General features: G+C 42.3%; 1 protein-coding gene across 1 annotated transcript in view; it reads left to right on the forward strand.

Moving 5' to 3' along the window:
- Positions 1 to 9,967: 9,967 nt before the first annotated feature.
- INO80 (INO80 complex ATPase subunit) overlaps positions 9,968 to 23,283 on the forward strand; it is a 243,974-nt gene continuing 230,658 nt past the window's right edge. The window contains exon 1 of the mRNA XM_089654321.1: positions 9,968 to 10,131. The gene's annotated coding sequence lies outside the window, so the exon portion shown is untranslated. The remainder of the gene's footprint in view (positions 10,132 to 23,283) is intronic.

Consider the following 23,283-nt stretch of genomic DNA (forward strand, 5'->3'; position numbering starts at 1 on the left):
TTTAATATCCACAGGCAACGTTTTAAAAGCCTTTACAAGCTACCATTTTAGATTTACAGAGGAGGTCTAGTGTTAGAATTCCTGTCCTTAATCTGTTCATGGCGATACCTCACCTGCATGGTGCAAGCGCTGTTTCCATATTGGCACAGGGTCAATGCTCACAAACGCAGATGCGCGTGTGCGCAGGGGGGGGTGAGTGTATTTTTTTTTTTAAGTTATTTTGATTTTTTATTATTTTTACACTGTCCCCTTCATTTTTTTTTTTTTTATCACTGTTAATGCTATCACAGGGAATGCAAATATCCCCTATAACTTCAATGGGCATTGTCATATATTCTTTTTTGAGAAATCTGGGTTCTATCAGACTCTAGATATCACCTCTGCCCTTACATTATCTAATCAAACCAAGATGTGGTGTGATCAGATGCTTTCCCAATTTACAAATGGCGCTGATTATATCCTGTGAAACTGAAGTGATGAAATGCTCATAGCTTCCAATTTCTTAGGCTATAGAGATGATTGGCACCATTCTGGTCTCCAATTAGCTCTATGGTCAGCTAGCAGAAACTCCGGCTGCATTCTCAGGTTACCCTGATGGCACGGGACTGCCCAAGAAGGCTGTGGAAGGCAGTGGGGGAGGGGGGCATCGTCTTCCACTGCTTGTAAAAGCAAGCCTGCAGCTAATTAGCCACTAGGATTGCTTTTACATGAAAGCCAATCACCGACTGAAAAAAATGATACCAGGATGATGCCTGTAGCTGTAGGCATCATCCTGGTATAACCATTCTAAGTCCAGTACGTCGCTGGTCCTTGGGTATACAGTAATACCTCGGATTACAAATTTTAATTCGTTCTGCAGGACATTTTGTATAGCGAAGAATTCGTAAACCAAAACACTGTTTCCCATAGGAGTGCATTGAAAACCAATTAATCAGTTCAGAAGGTCAGAAAAACAGTAAACGCTACTAAAATACCCCATGAGTTATAACTCATGCAGTATTTTAGTAGTGACAACCATGTGTTAATGTTTCAGCTGTCAGCGGGGTTCCCCACTGACAGATGAATGTAAAAGAATGGCTGGTAATTAAAAAAAAAAAAAAATTTTAATTGCAGGCAATTCACTCAGCTGTCAGGTGCCAGTTTTTAAATGTAATTACCGTTTTTTTTTCCCCCTTCACTATACAGTATTTCAGAAATTCAGCAGTCACTTTCCCCCTCCAGCTGAAAGAGAGAAAGTTTCTTTTAGTTTATTTCCCCAAGTTAAAAGATACAATGTTTCCTTTCAGTTTCTTAAAATAAACAAAGTATCCTTTAGCTCTGGGAAACTGACAGCTAATGTTGTGAGCTATACTGAAGAAAAGATGGCAATTGCATTTAAAAATCAGCACTGACATACACTTAGTATTGTGAAAAAAATTAGTAAAAAATTTCTAAACCAAGGCATTATTTTTAATGGATTTTCATTCGTAAACTGAAAATTATGTTAACAGAGGCATTCGTAAACTGAGGTATTACTGTACATGCTATGTTCTTTTTTTTTTTTGTATGCAGCCTGTGGACTGAATGAAAAAAGAGAAGAAATCTCTGCCAGAAAAAGTGTGTGGTATGCCCACCATTGGAATATATCGCACTGCATCCACCCGCTTTTTGTGGTGGGCACACATTAGGTCACACTTTGCGCCAGTTCCAAGATTGTACAAATGTCTGAATAGTGGCACGCTAGAATATAAATTGTCCACGTATAAGTAGTACCCCATATGGAGAAGGATGACACCAAGCCCCAAACTATCTTGCCACTTACCAGAAGCGCATAGATTATGCGCATTAATATATCCGTTACAGAAACTCCAGAGTAGTGATGTATGTATCTGGGACATCTGTCTGATATTGGGCAGCTCCGCAGTGAATGGATGATGTCTGCTCCAGAGGTCTCCTTAAGGATCAATAGTATCAGCCACCTGATTACAGGAATTCCCCTTCTCTGGATAATCTTCAACCTCTCACTTTGCCTCCAAGCTTCTCAAGTGCCTTGTTCACAACTGTATGAACTGCTACCTCACCGACAACAACCTTCTTGATCCCTGACAGTCTGGCTTCTGCCCACAATTGCCACAGAAACTGCCCTACTAAAACTCACTAATGACCTATTAACTGCTAAAACCAATGGCCATTACGCCATACTCATACTCCTTGACCTTTCCGCTGCCTTTGACACAGTCGACCACCCGCTCCTTCTCCGTAAACTCCACTCCATTGGCTTCCGTGACTCTGCTCTCTCCTGGTTCTCCTCTTACCTTTCTCAGCGCACTTTCAGTGTCACATACAACTCCTCCTCCTCCGCTTCCACTTTCTGTTGGGGTACCCCAAGGTTCTGTTATTGGGCCCCTCCTTTTCTCTCTCTATACCTCCTCCCTGTTCCAACTGATAACCTCCCATGGCTTCCAATACCACCTCTATGCTGATGACACCCAGATCTATCTCTCCACTCCCCAGCTCGCCCCCTCAATCTCCTCACGTATCACAAATCTACTAAGCGACATATCAGCATGGATGTCACAATCACTACCTTAAACTCAATCTTTCAAAAACTGAGCTTGTAATATTTCCTCCTCCCCGATCCCCCACTCACGACTTTACCATTAAGATCAACAGCACAACCATTGGTCCTTCCCCTCATGCCAGGGTGCTAGGTGTAATCCTAGACTCTGACCTCTCCTTTGGGCCCCACATCCACTCACTGGCTAAATCCTGCCTCCTCAACCTCCGGAACATTTCCAAAATCCGCCCCTTCCTGACCAATGACACCACAAAACAACTCATCCACTCCTTGGTTATATCCCGCCTTGATGACTGCAACTCCCTCCTCACTGGTCTACCGTTACACAGGCTATCCCCCCTTCAGTCTATTATGAATGCTGCTGCTAGACTCATACACCTTACCAACCGATCAGCAACTGCTGCCCCTCTCTGCCAATCCCTCCACTGGCTTCCACTAACCCAACGTATAAAATTCAAAATACTAACCACAGCTTACAAAGCCATCCACAACCCTGCCCCTAGCTATATCACCAACCTCATCCACAGCTATCCCCCACTCCGCTCCTCCCATGCTATCCTCCTCTCTAGCTCCCTCATCACCTCCTCCCACGCTCGCCTCCAGGACTTCTCCCGAGCCTCGCTCATCCTCTGGAACTCCCTACCACAGCATGTCCGGTCAGCCCCCACCCTGTCTGCCTTTAGGCGATCTTTGAAAACTCACTTCTTCAGGGAAGCCTACCCCACCTGCACTTGAATCACCTCCGCCAGATCATCCCCCTCAGCTATCACCTTTTGTATCACCTCCCCCTTCCTTTAGATTGTAAGCTCCACGAGCAGGACCCTCCTATTCCTTCTGTACTGAAATGTATTGTAATTGTACTGTCTCCTTATATTGTAAAGCACTGCGCAAACTGTTGGCACTATATAAATCCTGTATTATAATAATAATAATGGTAATCTTCCCAGATTCTGCAAGCTTAAAGGCTCCATAAAGAAGCCATAAGAAAAGTGCCTATAGTGTAGTATTGCCAAAAGTGTAAATTTATTAAATCCAGAAAAATGACAATAAAACAGGGTGCACTAACCAGTAGTTAAGATGGCCTCCAGACCAGCACATGGCTCCGACGGCTAGACGTCACAGCGTGTTGATTTCCTAATACACATTACACCCCAGATTCAGGCTTCCTCGGTAGGCCTACTGAGGAAGCCTGAATCTGGGGTGTAATGTGCATAGGTGGAAGGAGCTGAACCCTAGAAGTTTTGAACGGATGACCATCTGCGAGAGCGCTCTGGTTCCACTTTTCTGTTTTCCATAATACATATTATATGAGAGTCAGCTGGAGGAGTGTATACTGTGGCGGTGCCGGGAGAGGAGCTGAAGGAAGACCACAGAGTGTGTACACAAGTCTGTGCACATGTTGAGCTTGGGGAGGTGGAGCGACATCTAGTCTGTGTTGCTCAGTGGGTGTGTGATTCGGGCAGAGACTGAGGGGGTGAGGTGGGGGGTTGAGAGGGGTTGGGCTCCGTTTCCTCCACCCCCCTCTGCCAATCCCTCCACTGGCTTCCGATTGCACAACTGATCAAATTCAAAATCCTAACGCTGACGTACAAAGCCGTCCACCATACTGCCCCGAACTACATCAATGACCTAATATGCAAGTACCGCCCAGCACGCACACTCCGCTCCTCACAAGACCTCCTTCTCTCTAGTTCCCTGGTCTTCTCCTCCCATGCCCGCCTCCAGGACTTCTCCAGGGTGTCACCCATCCTCTGGAACTCCCTGCCCCAACCCATCAGATTATCACCTACTCTCCTCCTTTAGGCGCACCCTAAAAACCCATCTCTTCAGGGAAGCCTTCCCCACCCCCTGCTAACTTGCCGACCTACTCCACTCTTCCTACCACTCCATCCCCCACAGCTATCTCCTCCTGTACCACTATCCCCTCCCTCCTAGATTGTAAGCTGGAAAGAGCAGGGCCCTCAATCCCCTCATGTTTTGCATTGTATTGGTATTGTTCTGTCACATGTTCTGTCCCCCTTTGTAATGTACAGCGCTGAGTGAACTATTGGCGCTTTATAAATACTGTATAATAATAATAATGACCTATTGATGAGGCAGAAGACACAAGAGGAAGCAAGAAGATGTCTCTCCGTATAGCAGCAGGCTATCAGTAGATGGGTTCCAACTAAGCAATGCATTGCGTCATCGCACTCTAGTCAACAGACCTGCTACCAGCACATCCTTTTGCAGAGCCCTAACCAGGGAGATAGCTGTAGTTCACCACAGGATCCAGAGGAGGGTGTTTCGATCCCAGGCTTCAAACACCCATCCATCCTGAAAGGGGACCTCTGGCAGGACGAATTCCTTTATCACCCAGGAATTACCCACTGTGCTGTATACCATCCAAAGGGAGGATATTCCATACCTGGCTAACCTCATCTATCCTTAAAGGGGACCTCTGATTACATATTTTACATGCGTATTTACAATATGCATCTGGTGAGTGCGTATTCCTACCACATCTTTGAGCACATCACTGAACATTGAAACCTCTCACTTCTGTGATTGACACCTTAGCACGGACTTTCACTTTATGAACAATTTAATTTATTTATACATATTCTTATTTACGGACATATTTTAATTTTAGCGCTGCACTTTAATCTTATGTTTATTGAGGTTTTTACTTGGTTACCTTTTAGTGCATTAGCAGCTTTATTTGAGTCAAGAAGAGCAGAATAAGTGAGCGCTTGAATGAATATACGAATAAACAGCAGCTGTGCACCAAAAAAGGCACCGTATCAAACCTTCAGAGACATAGATGTATAAAGAGAGGGGGAGATGCAGCGCTATATAACCTAGCAGATAGTAATAAAATTCAAAATCAAACACAGATAATAAACAGTGACTGTGTGTTAATAAAGCCACTGAATGGTGGCTATGAAGTGAAGGAAGTGAAAAAACAAAATAAAAAAGTCCAATGGAGGAGTGCTCTTAAGATCCAAGATGATCCTCAGACGTCCAATATTTGGAACCGCCAGGTGATAAGAAATGTAAAGATTGCGCACTCACCAGATACTCAAATAAACAGAGAGGGCCACATAGTGTGATATCCTTAAAGTATCTTTATTATATACAGGCACAGGATAGCAGAAAAATCCAATGAAACAAAGAATGTACTGACCCAGATGCAAATCAAAGATGGGTAAGAGGTACCCCTATGAGTAGGAGCCTTTGCTCGAAACGCGTCAGAGAAAGCTACAGCAGGTCGGACGCTACAGGTAGGAAGATACTTTAAGGATATCACACTATGTGGCCCTCTCTGTTTATTTGAGTCCTGGTGAGAACCAGCCAGATCTACAGAACAGCTGCATCTATCCGGGTACCAGGCAGTGAGAGACATGCTGACCAGATCTGACCAGACCAGGTTGATGACACAGGAGGTCCAGTGATAACATATACAAATGCGCCTAAAGATTGCGTATCTGGTGAGTGCGCAATCTTTACATTTCTTATCACCTGGCAGTTCCAAATATTGGACGTCTGAGGATCATCTTGGATCTTAAGAGCACTTCTCCATTGGACTTTTTTATTTTGTTTTTTCACTTCCTTCACTTCATAGCCACCATTCAGTGGCTTTATTAACACACAGTCACTATTTATTATCTGTGTTTGATTTTGAATTTTATTACTATCTCCTAGGTTATATAGCGCTGCACCTCCCCCTCTTTTTATACAGCTTTATTTGAGTGCTCACTGATTCCTACTTTTTATGTCAGAACACAGTTGACCCAGCCATTCTCTCTTGTTTTCTACCTATAATCTAAACTTGGGTGGTGGTGCTTCCCATGTTTTTTTTTTCCCGCCTATACAGATTGTAGAGTGTTATCCAATCCTCTTAAAGAGAAGCTGTAACCATGTTCCAGTGATTCTCATTGACTGATATGGATTTACCTATGGGACATTTTTAGAGACCCTTTTTCCCATTCCTACTTCATTATCTACATCCCCAATCCACCCTAGCTCTCCTAGCACCATATTACCCTTGCATGCATGCTGCACCTAGCAGGTCCGGACACACAGACAGATGATTTGCGGTTTATGCACCTCAGTCCCCTCCTATTTCGAGCTACCATTTGCAAATATTCTGCACGTGCTCAGGTATACCGAAGGTATCGGATGAGTTTCCAATAGACCTGTGGCATATTTGTGCCTGTCAGTAAAACTGCCTCTGACTTTGGTGGGCTCTATTTCATTCTCACCTAAGCAGGATATGCTGGGCCCACAGTAGTAAAAAAAAGGTTGAAAATAGAGTTGAGCTGGGATTTGATATGGACTTGGGTTTGGACCAAACACGGAAGGAAGCTGTCACTTCAGCTCACGCAACTGTGGCCAAGATGCTCCCTGCTTTACAGTGCATGTACACAAAGGGGTGGGATGCTTGTGACATCATTAACCTAATATGGCCACATGGACCAAACCCAAGCTCATCCCTAGTCAGAAATCATTCCAAAAAATGTGGAAGGCTTATCTGTGTTGCTGTTATCTGTGTTGCTGTTGTAATGGATGAAGGTCCACCAACAAATATAAGTGTAGTAAACTAAAAAACAGAAAAATCAACGCAAGTGTCATAACTTACAGTCAGTAGACTGTGTCCCTTGTGCTGATTCCTCTCCTTTTAAGTGGAATCCTCCTCATTGCCTCTCCCACCTCTGCAATCTTCTGGTGTGGCAGAGATTAATGCAACACAGCCACAGGATCGCAGCAAGAGTGCCTGACTGTACCTGCCCTTTCCACCCAACATCTCCTGCTACAGCTTCTATGAATGAAACACGATCTATGAATGGAGGATGTGCAGATGACTGAAAGTTCTACCCCCTCCAATCATAGAAGCTGTAGTATGGCATCTATGAAGGGAGCTGGGTGGAAAGAAAAGGCATAGTTGGGCACTTTTGATGAGAGCCTATGGTGGCCTCTTGTTTATATTAACTCCAATTGCACCATAATATGGTAGGGGAGACATGAAAGGAGGATCTAACCTAAAAGAATAGGCAGAAGTACAAGGGACACATCCTACTGACTGTAAGATGTTAATATTTTATAGTATTTACAGTGTCTCCATAAACTATTCACAGTGCTTAACTTTTGCCACATTTTGTTATGTTACAGCCTTATTCCAAAATGGTTTAAATTCATTTTTTTCCTCAACATTCTACAAACAATACCCAATAATGACAATGTGAAATAAGTTTGTTTTGAAATCTTTGCAATTTATTAGAAATAAAAAATCAAATAAACCACATGTACATAAGTATTCACAGCCTTTGCCATGACACTCAAAATTGAGCGCTGGTGCATCCTGTTCCCACTGATCATCCTTGAGATGTTTCCACAACTTGATTGGAGTCCACCTGTGGGAAATTCAGTTGATTGGACATGATTAGGAAAGGCATAAACCTGTCTATCAAAGGTCCCAGAGTTAACAGTGCATGTTAGAGCACAAACCAAACCAAGCCATGAAGTCCAAGGAATTGTCCACAGACCTCCGAGACAGGCTTGTATCAAGGCACAGATCTGGGGAAGGGTACAGAAAAAATTCTGCAGCATTGAAGGTCCCAATGAGCATAGTGGCCTCCATCATCTGTAAATGGAAGAACTTTGGAACCACCTTCCTAGAGCGGGCCACTTGGCCAAAATGAGCAATTGAGGGAGGAGGGCCCTTGCCAGGGAGGTAACCAAGCACCCGATGGTCACTCTGAAAGAGCTCCAGCATTTCTCTGTGGAGAGAGAGAAGAATCTTCCAGAAGAATAACCATCTCTGCAGCACTCCACCAGTCAGGCCTGTATGGTAGAGTGGCCAGACTGATGCCACTCTCCAGTAAAAGGCAAATAGCAGCCTGCCTGGAGTTTGCCAAAAGGCACCTGAGGGACTATGAGAAACAAAACTCTCTGGTCTGATGAAACAAAGATTGAACTCTTTGGCCTAATTTCCAAGTGTCATGTCTGGAGGAAACCAGGCACCACTCACCACCTGGCCAATACCATCCCTAAAGTGAAGCATGGGGGTGACAGCATCATGCTGTGGGGATGTTTTCCAGTGGCAGGAACGTAACAAAATGCGGCAAAAGTTACGCGCTGTGAATACTTTCTGGTTGCACTGTACATAGAGCCAACAGTTTGTGCAGTACTTTATTTATGTTTACACACACACACAACCCCCAATAAGGAACTTACAATGTATGGTCTTTAATTCACATACTAGGGACAATTAAGGCAGGAGCCAACTCCTCTATCAGCATGTCTTTGGTGTGCGGGAGGGAAACCATGCATACACATGGAGAACATGCAGACTCCAGGTAGATAGTACCTTGGTTGGGATTTGAACCAACAACCCTAGAGCTGCTAGGCAGAAGTGCTAACCACTTAGCTGCCCACAAAATGAATATTCTGTTACTTGTGATAATTTTCCTGTTTTTTGTCTAGACACTGGGCCTATTAACACCAATGCATTGTAAAATGTGATGTATTTCTTGTAAACACATAATATTGTGTTTTAAGCGTGTTGCTTTCAAATGTAATGCATCTTCATCCCTGGTCTCCCAGGAAAAAACTGACATGTGACTCAAAACACTTAAAGACGTGTGTTAGGTTTCCACTGACTATAACGAATGGCATGTTTTTTGTGTGATTTTCAAACAGTGCCCTAAAGCTGCAACAAGCAGGCCTTTTCCAAAACACAGCACACTGATGTGAACAGTTAGGATGTAAATGGAACTATTTTTCATGTGCTATTGAATTGTATTGTCTCTATATTGTAAAGCGCTGTGCAAACGGTTGGCGCCGTAAACATCCCATGTAACAATTTTCCTCAATGCCTGTTGTGTGTACTTCTACTAATGGAGAAGATCCATATTGTTCACAGGGCCACCAAAATCTTATGGGATGTTTATAACTGTCACGGCCCAAGAGCAAGAAGCCTGCTACCATTTCCTGTTCTCACACTACCAAAGCACGAGCCCGCACACAGCTACGCGCACGCAATAACCAGTGCTCTTCTGGAGGTACGCTCATGCGGGAGTCATACACCCTCTGTACTTTCAGATCAGATCAATTACCAAGGTGAACGAGCTACGTCACTTCCCTAACAACTCTCGTGACAATTCTCCGAGATTTCCTTGTTCGATGGAGTGACGTCACCCCAGCCGTGCAGCCATCTCCTCTGCACAGGACAGGCTCGCTCAATCGAGATGCCTAGCTGGTCGATGCAGACCCTTTCAAAACTTGTGTGAAAAGTTGTCCTAGTGCCAAAATAATCGCACGACCGTATATATTTCAGAGTCAATGCTGCTTGGCTGCAGTCAGGTGGTCTTTCTGTCGCCGTTGGGTATCGGGAGGGGCAGAGGAGAAGAGATATAGCTCGATTACTTTGGCCTGGGTAATGGCGCCGCTCCCCCCCGCCATGGCTCCCTGTCTCTCTGCTCGCCCAGAGAAGGAGAGCGGCCGCTGCCTGCAGGAGCTAACCAGGCCGGGCTCGCTCCGAGCAAGCCCCGACATCCAGCGGCCCGAACCGGCGCCTGGGGAGAAGACCTGAGGTGAGGCCTTGGGGGGAGCGGGAGGAGCCGAGCCGGCTCCTAATGCCATGAAATGGAGCAGCTGCTGCATATAAAACGCGCTGCGTCACATGGGCCTCGATTAGGGCGAGGAAGCTGAGGGTGGTGGGAGGAAGAACGGGACGGGCTGGATTGTAGGCCGAAGTGGCTGAGGGCAGTATAGGGGACCGTGTGACACAGAAAGGGGGGGCCGAGTGGGAGGAGAAGAGGGCCTTATGGGGGGAGGGGGGGCAACCACACTGCCATTCGCATTGATTTCCTTATATTTTATCTGAGGCGATCTGGAGAAGAGAAATGATGGGATTCTTATATAATTCATCATCAGCCACATTACAGGGAGAGCGCTGAGAGAATGAGGCCTGCTCTATTATGTAGCTGCGACGCCGGTGATGGAATGAAGCTTTCTCTATTATGTAGCTACAACTCCGGTGATGGAATGAGGCCTTCTCTACTATATAGCTGCAACTCCGGTGATGGAATGAGGCCGCCTCTATTATGTAGCTGCAACTTCGATGGTAGAATGAGAACTTCTGTGTGCCTGTGACACCAGTGAATGAGGCCTTCTCTACTATTGTGCCGGGGGGGGCAGAGAATGAGGCCCTCTATACTATGTGCCTGTGGGAGCAGTGAGAGAATGAGGCCTTCTCTATTATGTAGCTGCAACTCCGATGAGAGAATGAGAACTTCTCTGTGTGCCTGACTCCGATGAGAATGAGGCCTTCTCTGTGCCTGGGGGAGCAGCGAGAGAATGGGGCCTTCTCTACTATGTGCTTGGGGGACCGGTGATAGAATGAAGCCTTCTCTACTATAGTGCATTTATAAAGTATTCAGATCCCCTTCAATTTTTCCAATTTTGTTATCGTAGGGCCACCCCCAAAGGAACCTCTTGGTAACTTTGGGTTCCCTGTTATGTGCCTGGACTCCAAGAATAACCCCGCCCCTCTGGCCCACCTGGTGGAACATATGTTAAATACTTTAACCTGGCTGTGGGTTACTACCGATAAATAGACACACGACCATTTAGTGGGAAATGCTCTTAAACGATACAAGTTAGAACAAATAGCAAATTAAACATAAATGATCACAGAGGAGATAAAGATTAATGCAATCTGCTAGAGTACAAACTATGCCAAATTGTAAAAAAAATTAGGATTTATACCGCTAAATGAAATAAAGGGAAGTTAGTAAATCAGCAATTTATATTAATACATGTTAAATGCAGCATAAATAGTAGACTAGAGTGCACTCTAAGGGATTGGTTAGGATGTGGCGTCTAAGAGGTACCTCTAACCACTTCACAACCGTGCTATAGCCAAATGACAGCTACAATGCGGTTGTCCACTTCTGGGAGGGTGTCCTATTACGTCCTCCCGCACGCCCCCAGCGCTGTCCATGATCTCTGTGCCCTTCAGACACTTCATGCTTCACTTAAATGTAACAAAAAACACACTTTTTTTTTTTTTTTTGGGCAGTGTTTAAAAATAGTGTTCCTGCTCATAAATGGTGCACATTTTATTCTGTAATCTTGTCCTGTTTAAAATGACACTAAAATTATGATTCTGGTACAAATTACTATTATTAAACAGGATTTGTATAGTGCGAACAGTGTGCTCAGCTCTTTACAATATAACGGGAGGCAATACAGTTCAATACAAGAGGTATAGGAGGGCCCTGCTCCTTGGAGCTTGCAATCTAGCAAATCATTGCAAAGTTATTTACAAATAAAGTGTTTTTTTTATTTCCATTTTGCACTTTTTTTAAATGTGAAGTGTGTAAATATGTTAACCTGTTAACGCTCGGCCTATAGCCAGATGGTGGCCAGGTGGACAGCTCATCCCTCCGGGTGGATGCCATATGGCTTCCTCTCTGGAACAGGCAGTGCGAATGCCCGCAGGGCCGTGCTGTGGCATGATCTGTCACCGGCCGTGTACCTCAGACGTAGCCGATGACAGATCTGTGTACTGTCCCTGTTGCCAGTACCATGTGACCTGGTGTGACCAATCCCAGCAGGTCACATGACAGTTGTATACAATGGATGGCTTCCTTTCATGTCATACATTGTATACTAGTGTCTAGCTGTAATTGGTCACAGCGATCACATGCACAAGCTGGGTCAATCACAGCCCAGCTGTGTCATGTGATTAGCTGTGGCCAAATCACAGCTAATCACAAAAAACCATGAATGAATCGATTTCATTCAGGTAAATGCTTGCTTATAGCAAAGAAATTCTTTGCTATAAGCAAATTGTGTAATAAAAAAAAACCAAAAAAAAACTGATCGCTTCCCCAAAGTAGTACAATGTTACTATGGTAACATTATACTACTTTGGTCATAGTGCAATATGAAAAAAAATATATCTTAAAAAAAATATATATATAATTTTTTTTATTTCGTACTGTCACCAGTCAGTGTCCCTGATCACCGCCATGCCAGTTATAAGATGACACTGCACTGGTGACATTTTTTTAATTTCTTCATTTTCCAAAAAATTACAAATTCAAAAAAACTCTCCATGCATGTTATGAAATACGTTGGACTGTTTACTTTGCAAAAAGGGGTGATTTGGGGGATATCTGTACTGTTCTGACATTCTTGGACCTCAAGAAATTAGATTGGCTGTCAGTACTTCAGGGTTGGTCAATTTTCAGATATATCCCATAGTTTGTGAACTCTATAACTTTCCAACAGACTGAAAAATGAATACTAATTTGGGTTATTCTTACCAAAGAAATGTAGTAGAATACATCTTGGCCTAAATTTATGAAGAACAATTACTTATTTGCAAACTTTTATAACGGAAACTAAGAAAAACCGTGTTTGTTTGTTTTTTTCGTTTTTTTTGTCTTTATTTTTCGTTCTTTTTTTTTGTTAATTTAGCAAAAAATAAATACCCCAGCAGTGATTAAATACCACCAAAAGAAAGCTCTAGTGTGAAGAAAATGATAAAATTTTAGTTTGGGTACAGTGTTGTATGACTGCGCAATTGTCATTCAAAGTGTGACCGCACTGAAACCTGAAAATTGGCCTGGGCAGGAAGGGGGTAAAAGTGCCCTGTATGGAAGAGGTTAAAGGTTTAAAAAAAAAAAAAAAGCAAACAAGTTTTAAATATTAGTTAATAAAATAAAAAAAATCAGCTGGAAAATAATTGAATGGAGAAGAATGAGTTAATTAGGGCGGATTAGAGTAAACGGGGATAATAAGGAGTTAAACAGAGGAACATTTAATTAAAAAAAAAAAAGTCAGGTTGCTTTAACTGACTTCATCTGCAGATTGAAGTTCAACCCTTTGATCTGTAGATGAAGATACAAAATGAAACAATGTTTCTGTATTCACTGTTGAGCAATGTTGTTGATAAACATTGCGAAACTACTTTTTTTTTTTTTTTTTTACAGCTCCAGCTGTTAGAACTTTCTCTGTGTACTCCGCCATGCCACTTTGGTTAATCAGAGCTGAATTGCCGAGTACTGGGTCTGGGGAGATCCTGACAGCAGGGCAGACGAAGTGGACGTCTTGCACACACCCTGTGTATAATTATGACCTTTTTTTGAGGTGTGTGTAACATGTCCAGAGTCTGCAACTGTTTTAATGTGGAAAAAACAAAATTAATTTAACCACTTGCCCTCTGGAAGATTTACCCCTCTTCCTGACCAGGCAATTTTTTGCGACATCGTACTGTTACACTTCAATACCGAGCACTTTTACCCCCTTCCTGCCCAGGCCAATTTTCAGGTTTCAGCGCCCACACTTTGACAATCATGCAACACTGTACCCAAACTAAAATTTTATCATTTTGTTTACATAACTAGAGCTTTCTTTTCACCACTGGGGTTTTTATTTTTTCCTGAATTAAAAAAAGACTACATTTTGAAAAAATAACACGTTTCTTTGTTTGTTACAAAAGTTTGCAAATAAATAATTGTTCTTCATAAATTTAGCTCAAGATGTATAAACACATGACAACAGTGAGCGCTAACTAAAATAGTGGCAATTGCACAAAAAAAGGAACTACAAATCCTCTCTTGAAAATAATATAAACATAACGATAGTGCAGCGCATAAATTGAAAATAAATGAATGTCATAAAGATGGGTTAATGATAAATTATATCGTATGATCCAAATAAAAGTCCTAATGGGTAGGTGAATAAATGGTAAAAAAAAGGTCACTTCATATGATGAGACTTCAATAAGTGATTGAATCTGGGAGTGAATAATTAGCCAGGGAGTGAGAAACATCCGGTGGTGTGCGAAAGATTAGCGGGATTGCAAACTCACCAGAAGCGCTATTTAAATGCGCAATTAGATGTTATAATCCGGCTTAGGGGACTCCCATCTAATGGAACCTGGTCTGGTCTAGATGTCCACCTCTGGTAGTGAATCCAAGGTCCCTCTCCAGGATCATAAGAAAGGTCTGGTCATAGAATATGTTCCATCCTCCGAGCTGGATGAAACCTGGATCCTGGGGGTTAGGTGCTCACAGTAGAGCCAGAAAAAAGGGGGGTCTCATTGTGTAGTATGATAAAAAGATTTTATTAAAATTAAAAAGTGCATAAAAGTAAGCACATACAGATGTAATACTAAAATGCAAAAGACCTGTGCTGGCAATGTTACTAACCAGTACAATGGTTGTAATGTCCGCCGGACCTCCGTGATCCGGCGGCTTGGCGTGTCTGGGTGGTGGGGCTTCTCAACGCATTTCTTATAAACATATATTGTCAGAAGGGGTGATACCCAAGATGTATTCTGCTACATTTATTTGGTGAAAATAACCCAAATCAGTGTTTGTTTAGTCTGTAGGAAGGTTATAGAGTTCACAAACTATGGGATATATCTGGAAATTGATCGATCCTGAAGTGCTGGCAGCCAATCTAATTTATTGAGGCATGGCGAGTTTTTTTTTGAAGTTGTAATTTTTTTGTAATTTTTTCGGAAAATGAAATAAAAAAAATATATATTTTCACAATCTTTTTGTTACTGTCAGCAGTGCAGTACAGTGTCATCATATAACTGGTGTGGCAGTGATCAGGGACACTGGTGACAGTACGAAAAAAAAATTGATAATTAAAATTATTATTTATTTATTTTTATTACACTATGACCAAAGTAGTATAATGACACACTTGTATACAATGGATGGCATAAAAGGAATCCATCCATTGTATACAACTGTCACAGCAGGTCAAATGGTGCTGGTACACAGATCTCATTAGCCGTGTCTGAGGTACACAGCCAGTGACAGATCTTGCCAAGGCGCGGTCCTGCGGGCACGCGCAATGCGCGATCCCAGTATTTATTTCAGGTACTTATATAGCGCCGTCAATTTATGCAGTGCTTTACATATATATTGTACATTCACATTAGTCCCTAACCCTCAAGGGGTGTACAATCTAAGGTCCCTAATTCACATTCATACATACACATACTAGGGACAGGATCCGATTAACCTACGTCATATGAAGCCCTCCCGGAGGGACGAGATGTTCGCCCGGCTGTCATTTGACTATAGGCCAGGCAGGAAGCAGTTAATTGTGCAGTCATGCAACACTGTACCAAAATTACATTTGTCCTCCCCCCCCCCCCCCCCCCCCCCCCCCACACACACAAATAGAGCTTTCTTTTGGTGGTATTGATCTCCTCTGTAATTTTTGCATTATAAACAAAAGGACTGACAATTTAAAAAACACTATTTTTCATTTTCTACAATAAATCATATCCAACAGAAGAAAAAAATTTAAAATCAAATGTCCTCATACATTTAGGCTAAAATGTCTTCTGCTACATATGTTTGGTTAAAAAAATCCTAATAAGTGTATATTGATTAGTTTGCACAAACGTTATAGTGTCTACGAACTATGGGGCATATGGTGGAATTTTTTTTAATTTTTTTTTTTTTTTCACTAGAAATGGCAATCAGCAACTTATAGCAGGACTGCGATATGGTGGCGAACACTTTTACACTAACCGACACTTTGTGGGAAAATAAAACTATACACTGATCACTCTACTAATGACACTGGTTGGGAAGGGGTTAACATCTAGGGTGATCAAGCTATGTGCTTGGTGTACACTAGCTAGCACTGGTACAGGGGGAAGTGATAGATTGTGTTCCCTGCTCTGTGGGGACACAGGATCGATCACTTTTTTTGCCACAACACAGCTGTAAACCTAGGCACAGCTGTGTTCTTCCCTGCCTGACGGTCTGTGGGTGCCAGCAACACTGCACCCAAATGAAATTTATGGCCTTTTTTTTTTTTTTTTCCTACAAATTGAGCTTTCGGTGGTATTTGATCAACTGTGTGTGTTGATTTTTTTTGTTATAAAAAAAAAACAGTTTTGAGATATTTTTGACTTTTTCCTATTAAAATTAAAAAAAAAAATCACAATTCATCATACATTTAGGCCAAAATGTATTCTGTTACATGTCTTTGCTAAAAAAAAAAAGAAATCCCAATACATGTAAATTAATTACTTTAACCACATGCCGCCCAGCCACTGTAGAAATACGTTGGCAGGGCGGCACGGCTGGGCAAAATGCGTTTTTAAAAACGTGTGTTTGCAAAACAGGTAGGGGGCGCGCGCCCGCCCTACCTGTCCCGCCAATCACGGCCGCGGATGTCAGTCATCGGGTCACAGCCGGTCGTTAGCGGCAATCACTGACAGCAGGGCTGCAGTAGCTCTGCTTTCTGTCAGTTCACTGTCAGCTCCTGACATGCTGAGCCGGAGAGAAATGTTTATCTCTCCCAATCAGCATGTTCCCCCATGCAGTACACACCCCCGCCCCCTAGTAAAACACTCCCCTCACACAGTTAACCCTTTCAGTAAATAAGTTAACCGCTTCAGTGTTTTTTTTTTTTTTTTTCACTGATCACTGTATTGGTCTCACTGGGGATGTCAGTGACCCCAAGTCAGTTCCCCCCCAGTGTCAGAATGTCCGCCGCAGTCCTGCCATAAGTCGCTGATCGCCGCCATTATTAGTATAAAAAAATTAAAAATCCCAGTATCTTTACCGCCATTTGTAAACGCTATAACTTTCACGTAAACCAATTAATTTACACGTATTTGGTTTTTTTTTTAGCAAAGACATGTCGCAGAATGCATTTTGGCCGAAATTTATGCCGAAATTTGATTTTTAAATTTTTTTTACTGGACGTGTTTTATAGCAAAAAGTCCAAAATATTATTATTTTTTTTTTCTCAAAATTGTCAGACTTTTTTTTTTTTTTTTTTTTATAGCGCAAGAAATAAACACACAGACGATCAAATACCACCGGAAGAAAGCTCTATTTGTGTGAAAGAAAGGACATAAATTTCATTTATGTACCGAATTGCATGACCGCACAATTGTCCGTTAAACTAGCGCAGCGCTGAATAGCAAAAAAATGTCGTAAATTGCAGTATCAATACCATAGTTTGTAGACGCTATAACTTTCACACAAAGCAATCAATATACACTTATTGGGATTTTTTTTACCAAAAACATGTAGCAGAATACATTTTGACCTAAATTTATAACTAACTTTGAGTTTACTATATATTTTTTTTAGCTGAAAGTAAAAAAAATATCGTTTTTCTTCAAAATTTTTTGTCTTTTTTTTGTTTATAGTGTGAAAAATAAAAAGCGCACAGGTGATTAAATACCACCGAAAAAGAAAGCTCTATTTGTGTGAAAAAAAGGACGTAAATTTTGTTTGGGTGCAGCATTGCATGACCGCGCAATTATCAGTTGAATTAGTGCAGCGCCGAGTAGCAAAAAGAGGCCTGGTCATTAAGGGGGGGTAAATCCTCAGGAGAGCAAGTGGTTAAATGAAAGTTAGTGTTTACAAATGGCAGTGTATACACCGTGTTCCAAATTATTATGCAAATGATATTTTTCTCATTTACCTAAATAATTGATGTAAATAACACAGCATAATTCTCATATTAACTATTAAGAGTATAATTCAAATTTTATTTAACAAACCTAATGATAACAGTATTTTTTTTTTAAACCTAAAACACTGTTCCAAATTATTACGCACAGTAAGTTTCAAAACACTTTATAGGTTGTAAAGAACTGAAAATTGTCATTTGTTGTGTTTGCAGCATATTTACTGAAATCAAAAGCTATTTCAATCAAACTTTTAACAGCGTTTTAACTTTTTAAACATTTTAACAGGTCATGTTACATTTTAACATAGGACCCCTTATTTGATAGCAGCTTCACAAGTCTTGCATCCATTGAACTTGTGAGTTTTTGGACAGTTTCTGCTTGAATTTGTTTGCAAGATGTCAGCATAGCCTCCCAGAGCTGCTGTTTGGATGTAAACTGCCTCCCACCCTCATAGATCTTTTGCTTGAGGATGCTCCAAAGGTTCTCAATAGGATTGAGGTCATGGGAGGATGGAGGCCACACCATGACTTTCTCTCCTTTTATCCCCATAACAGCCATTGATGCAGAGGTATTATTTGCAGCATGAGATGGTGCATTGTCATGCATGAAGATGATTTCATTACAGAAAGCATAGTTCTTCCTTCTGTACCAGGGAAGTAAGTGGTCAGTCATAAACTCCACATACTTTGCAGAGGTCATCTTTACATGTTCAGGGGCTCTAAAGGGGCTGACCCGCTCTGTTCCCATGATTCCGGCCCAAAACATGACTCCACCACCGCCTTGCTGACATCGCAGCCTTGTTGGAACAGGGTGGCCGTCTGCCAGCCATCCACTACTCTATCCATCTGGACCATCCAGGGTTGCACGGCACTCATCATTGAACAGGACTGTTTGAAAATTAGTCTTCATGTATTTTTCTGCCCAATGCAGCCATTTCTGCTTGTGAGCATTGGTTAGTGGTGGCCGAATAGAAGGTTTATGCACAGTTGCAGGACTCTGGAGGACTCTACAGCTTGATGTCCGTGGGACTCCAGAGGCACCAGCAGCTTCAAATATCTGTTTGCTGCTATGTAATGGTATTTTAGCAGCTGCTCTCTTGATCCAATGCATGGATCTGGCAGAAATCTTCCTCAATGCCTTGATCTGCACAAACCCGTCTGTGCTCTGAATCAGCCACAAATCTCTTAATAGTGCGATGATCGCGCTTAAGTTTTCACGAAATATCTAATGTTTTCATACCTCGTCCAAGACATTGAACTATTTCACTCTTTTCGGCAGCAGAGAGATCCTTTTTCTTCCCCATATTGCTTGAAAATGGTGCTCTGCTTAATAATGTGGAACACCCTCCTTTAGTAGTTTTTCCTTAAATTGGGCTCACCGGCCAATCTAATTATCACAGGTGTCCGAGATTGTTTTCAGTGATCAAAAGAGCCCTGACACACAATGCCATCCATGAGTTAAACTGAAAAACAAAATATTTAATCTTTGTGACACTTAAATAAAATTTGCATAATAATTTGGAACGCGGTTTATATACTGGGGTTTTTTTTTATTTTTTTACTAGTAATGGCGGCAATCAGGGACTTATAGCGGGACTGTGGCGGGCATTCTGACACTGGGGGGAACTGACTTGGTGTCACTGACATCCCCAGTGACACCAATACAGTGATCAGTGCTGAAAAAAAAAAGCACTCACACTATACTGGGGAGGAAGGGGTTACCATTAGGGGTGATCAAAGGGTTAACTGTGTGCTGTTTTACTTGTGTTTGTCCGTGTGCTTCACTGTAAGCACACTGCTTTGCATGGCTGTGCTGTGCACAGCCATCCAAAGCATTGTGCGTGAGCTGACAGGGAGGAGAACCATTTTGTTTTACAAACAGTTCTCCTCACCATCGTAGATGCTTGGCAATCACCGGGTACCGGCGAGTAATCACCGGCCGGAACCCAGTGATTGACAGCCGTGGCCACTAATGGCGGCGCGGGTAGAGGGCGCGTGCTCCCCCTACCCGGAAATGCAGAATCGCGTATATATACGTGATTTTGCGCACCCGTGCCACTCTGTAGCAGTATTTCTGCTATAAGGCGGTCAGGAAGCTGTTAAACAACTGGCTGTATCAGGCTGCAACATAAAGTTGAAACAAGTAAAGGGGATCTAAATACTCTATGAATACACAGTATGTGTCTGCGTCATTGATGATAGAATGAGGGAAATAAAAAAAAAACAGAGGGGGAGAGAAGCGCAACAACCATAGTGTAGCATGTGAAGTACTATTTTATTTGAAAGTGTAGAAAAGCACTCACAAAGTTAAAAAGGAGCTCAGCATGATGTTCAGGTAGCCTTGGGGACAGAGATCCGACAGGTAACCAGGATGTCTTTGTTTGGTCACTGGCAAGGGAGAGGAGATGGAATGGAAGCACCTGTCACTGGAGAGCCAAATCCATGGGTGAAACACGGGGCCCAGGATGTGAAGCCACCTTATGTTGGAGAATGATGGAGCTGGAACAGGAATGTGTTTAAAAGCAACCTTGCTGCTTCTTCAGCCTTCCCTACTATGTGCCTAGGACAGCGGTGATGGAACAATGCCTTCTCTACTATGTGCCTGGTGGCATGGTGAAGGAGAAGGTTTCATTCTATGTGCCTGGGGAAGCGGTGATAGAATGTCTTCTCTGCTAGGTGCTTGGGAGTTCGGTGGTTGAATGTCTTCTCTACTATGTGCCTGGGGGAGCAGTGATGGAATGAAGCCTACTATGTACTTGGGGCACCAATGATAGAATGAGGCCTTCTCTATGTACTTGGGACACCAGTCTTCTCTGATTATCGAAGAATATGAGGGGGAGGGGAGTTCCCTTTTTGCAGGGGCTCACTCTTACTACTTCATTGCAGGGATGATGTAGCTCTCAGTCCTCTCCAGTACTTGTTGCTGCTAAATGTTTTATTTCTTTACCAGCACAGTGAAGTTCCTCTGTAAAGTGATATTAAAGAATACTTTTTTTTTTATTTAAATAAATGCTAAAGTTACCTGCTCTTCAACAAAATTGCACAGTGTGGTCTCTAACTTCTGGAAGTCTCCTGCCATTGCTGTCCATTTCTGCTATGGGTACCTCCTAAGCAAGTCGTGTGCTATGGTGGTACCCATGTTGGCACGCTCCTGAGCCAGGCTGTGTGAGTCCTTAGACCAGCCTTTTTTAGCCAGGTTGCCCAGGCATCCTGGGATGCCTTCAGGTTTCTCCAGGGGTGTTTTGCCAAAATGCCTAAAAATTGTATGCAAGCCTACCTTTTAGTTACAGAATGCCACAGGTTTTCATTGTGCCTCCATAACAACCTTTTAGCCACCAGTATCATCAGTTAAGGAAAATGTCAGGTACCTACACAGCATCTTTGTTTGCCCCTTCCCTTCTGATCTGTGTTAGCACTGGGGTCACATTGGCTGAGTGAGAAGAGAAATCTTGGAATACTAGTCAGTACCAGTGTGCAAAAGTGTATTTGCTTTGGAAGAAGAAATTACCTCTAATGTTGGGTGGCCTATGTGTGGATGTTGCCACAGTATATAAAACTATTTGGTTTTTTTTGTACATTTTAGAATGGGGTGTCTCAAGATTGTGCAGAATTTTAAAGGGTGCCTTGACTGTAAAAAGAATGGAATCCTCTCCCTGCACGCCCTTTCACAATTTCAAAATAGCACAGCTGTGCGGGGCTCCACGCAAACAGTCGCATCTGTGTCTGATCGGCTGCTTTGGAGGCCAGAGGAGAGATCTGGGGTCTATTAGACCCCATATCTCTCTATAAAGAGGACCTGTCATGGCCCATGCTATCAAAAGGGACCTTGTTCATACCTTGTGCTAGCAATAAAGTTGATTAAAAAATAAAGAAACACTGCAAAAAAAAGTTATAAAAAAAAATGTAAAGCTCTCCCCTCCCCCCATGCTCGCATAAAGTTGAACGAATGCATATGTAAACTGTGTTTGCGTCATACTTGTGGCATTACTGTGGACGGTATAGCGAAAGCAATAATTCTAGCACCAGACCTGTGTAACTCTAAACTGGTAACCAGTAAAGGCTTTTAAAGCGTCGCCTATGGGCGCCTAATTGCGCCTATTCATGTTCCATGAATGTGCGCAATTTTTAAAACATGCCATCTATACACAAATGTTTTCCCTTTCATTTTTATTTTATTTTTTTTTATTTATAAATATTTATTAGGTTTCAATCAGATATAATTAACAAGCATTTCTTCATAAGATAATCATTATGTTCCTCATAATTTATTTAATTCCCACAACCCAAATCCCTCCCAAGGCCCCTCCCCGCCCACACCTATCCCAGTGTCCCCCCTCCCCCCTCCATCCCACTCTGCCGTTTCTTTTCAAATCCAAAAGAGAGAGAAAAAAATAGATATACATATAGCACAATCCCTTTTTTTTTTTTTCCCCCCTTTTTTCTAAGACTCATTTCTAAAAATCATTGTTCATCAAGAGTTCTTGTCTAAATACTTCCCATTTTCCCCACTTTTTATGATATATCTCCATCCCATCTATGTGTGTATAATAAAGTCTTTCCATCTCACATAACTGATTCGTTCTGATCAACCAATCTTCTTCCGTCGGGACCTCCCTTTTTTTCCAGAACTTAGGAATCAAGCTTTTAGCTGCACTCAGAAAGTGCCAAATCCCTGAGTCCTTATATGATCTTACTGTGAGCTCAGATATATGAAGGAGGCATAACTCTGGGTCCAATCCAACATCGATCTTAGTAATTTTTCTCATTAAATGGACGATTTTCCCCCAAAACACCTGTATCTTTGAACATTCCCACCATATGTGATATAGTGTACCTACTTCACCACAGCCTCTCCAACATAATGGGGAGTTCTCCCTACTCATCTTGTGCTCCACACTCGGTGCAATGTGCCATCTAACTAAACACTTATAATTTAATTCCACTTCTCTCATACTAATATTTTCGTGAATTAATCTAAGCATATTCCTCTGTTGCTCCTCACTGATCTCCCTCCCCATATCTTTTCCCCATTTCTCTATATAAATTAATTTTGTGTCAGTGTCTAGTGCCGTTAAGATTCTATATATTTTAGCAACCCCATGTCTCCCATCTCCCCGTGTGTCTAACAGACTTTCAAATAGATTCCAATCCTTTTTTGTTCTCACCGGTTTTGGGAGACTCTCAAAAAAGTGTCTTAATTGGTGGTATCGAACCTCGTCCATTCTACTAAAAACCTCTCCCTTTAATTTCACCATCTCTCTATAAGA

This window comes from Staurois parvus, unplaced genomic scaffold (genome assembly GCF_062004578.1).
Source record: "Staurois parvus isolate SC_StPar_1 unplaced genomic scaffold, SC_StPar_1.0 ptg000751l, whole genome shotgun sequence".
In the NCBI taxonomy this organism is placed as follows: Eukaryota; Metazoa; Chordata; class Amphibia; order Anura; family Ranidae; genus Staurois; species Staurois parvus.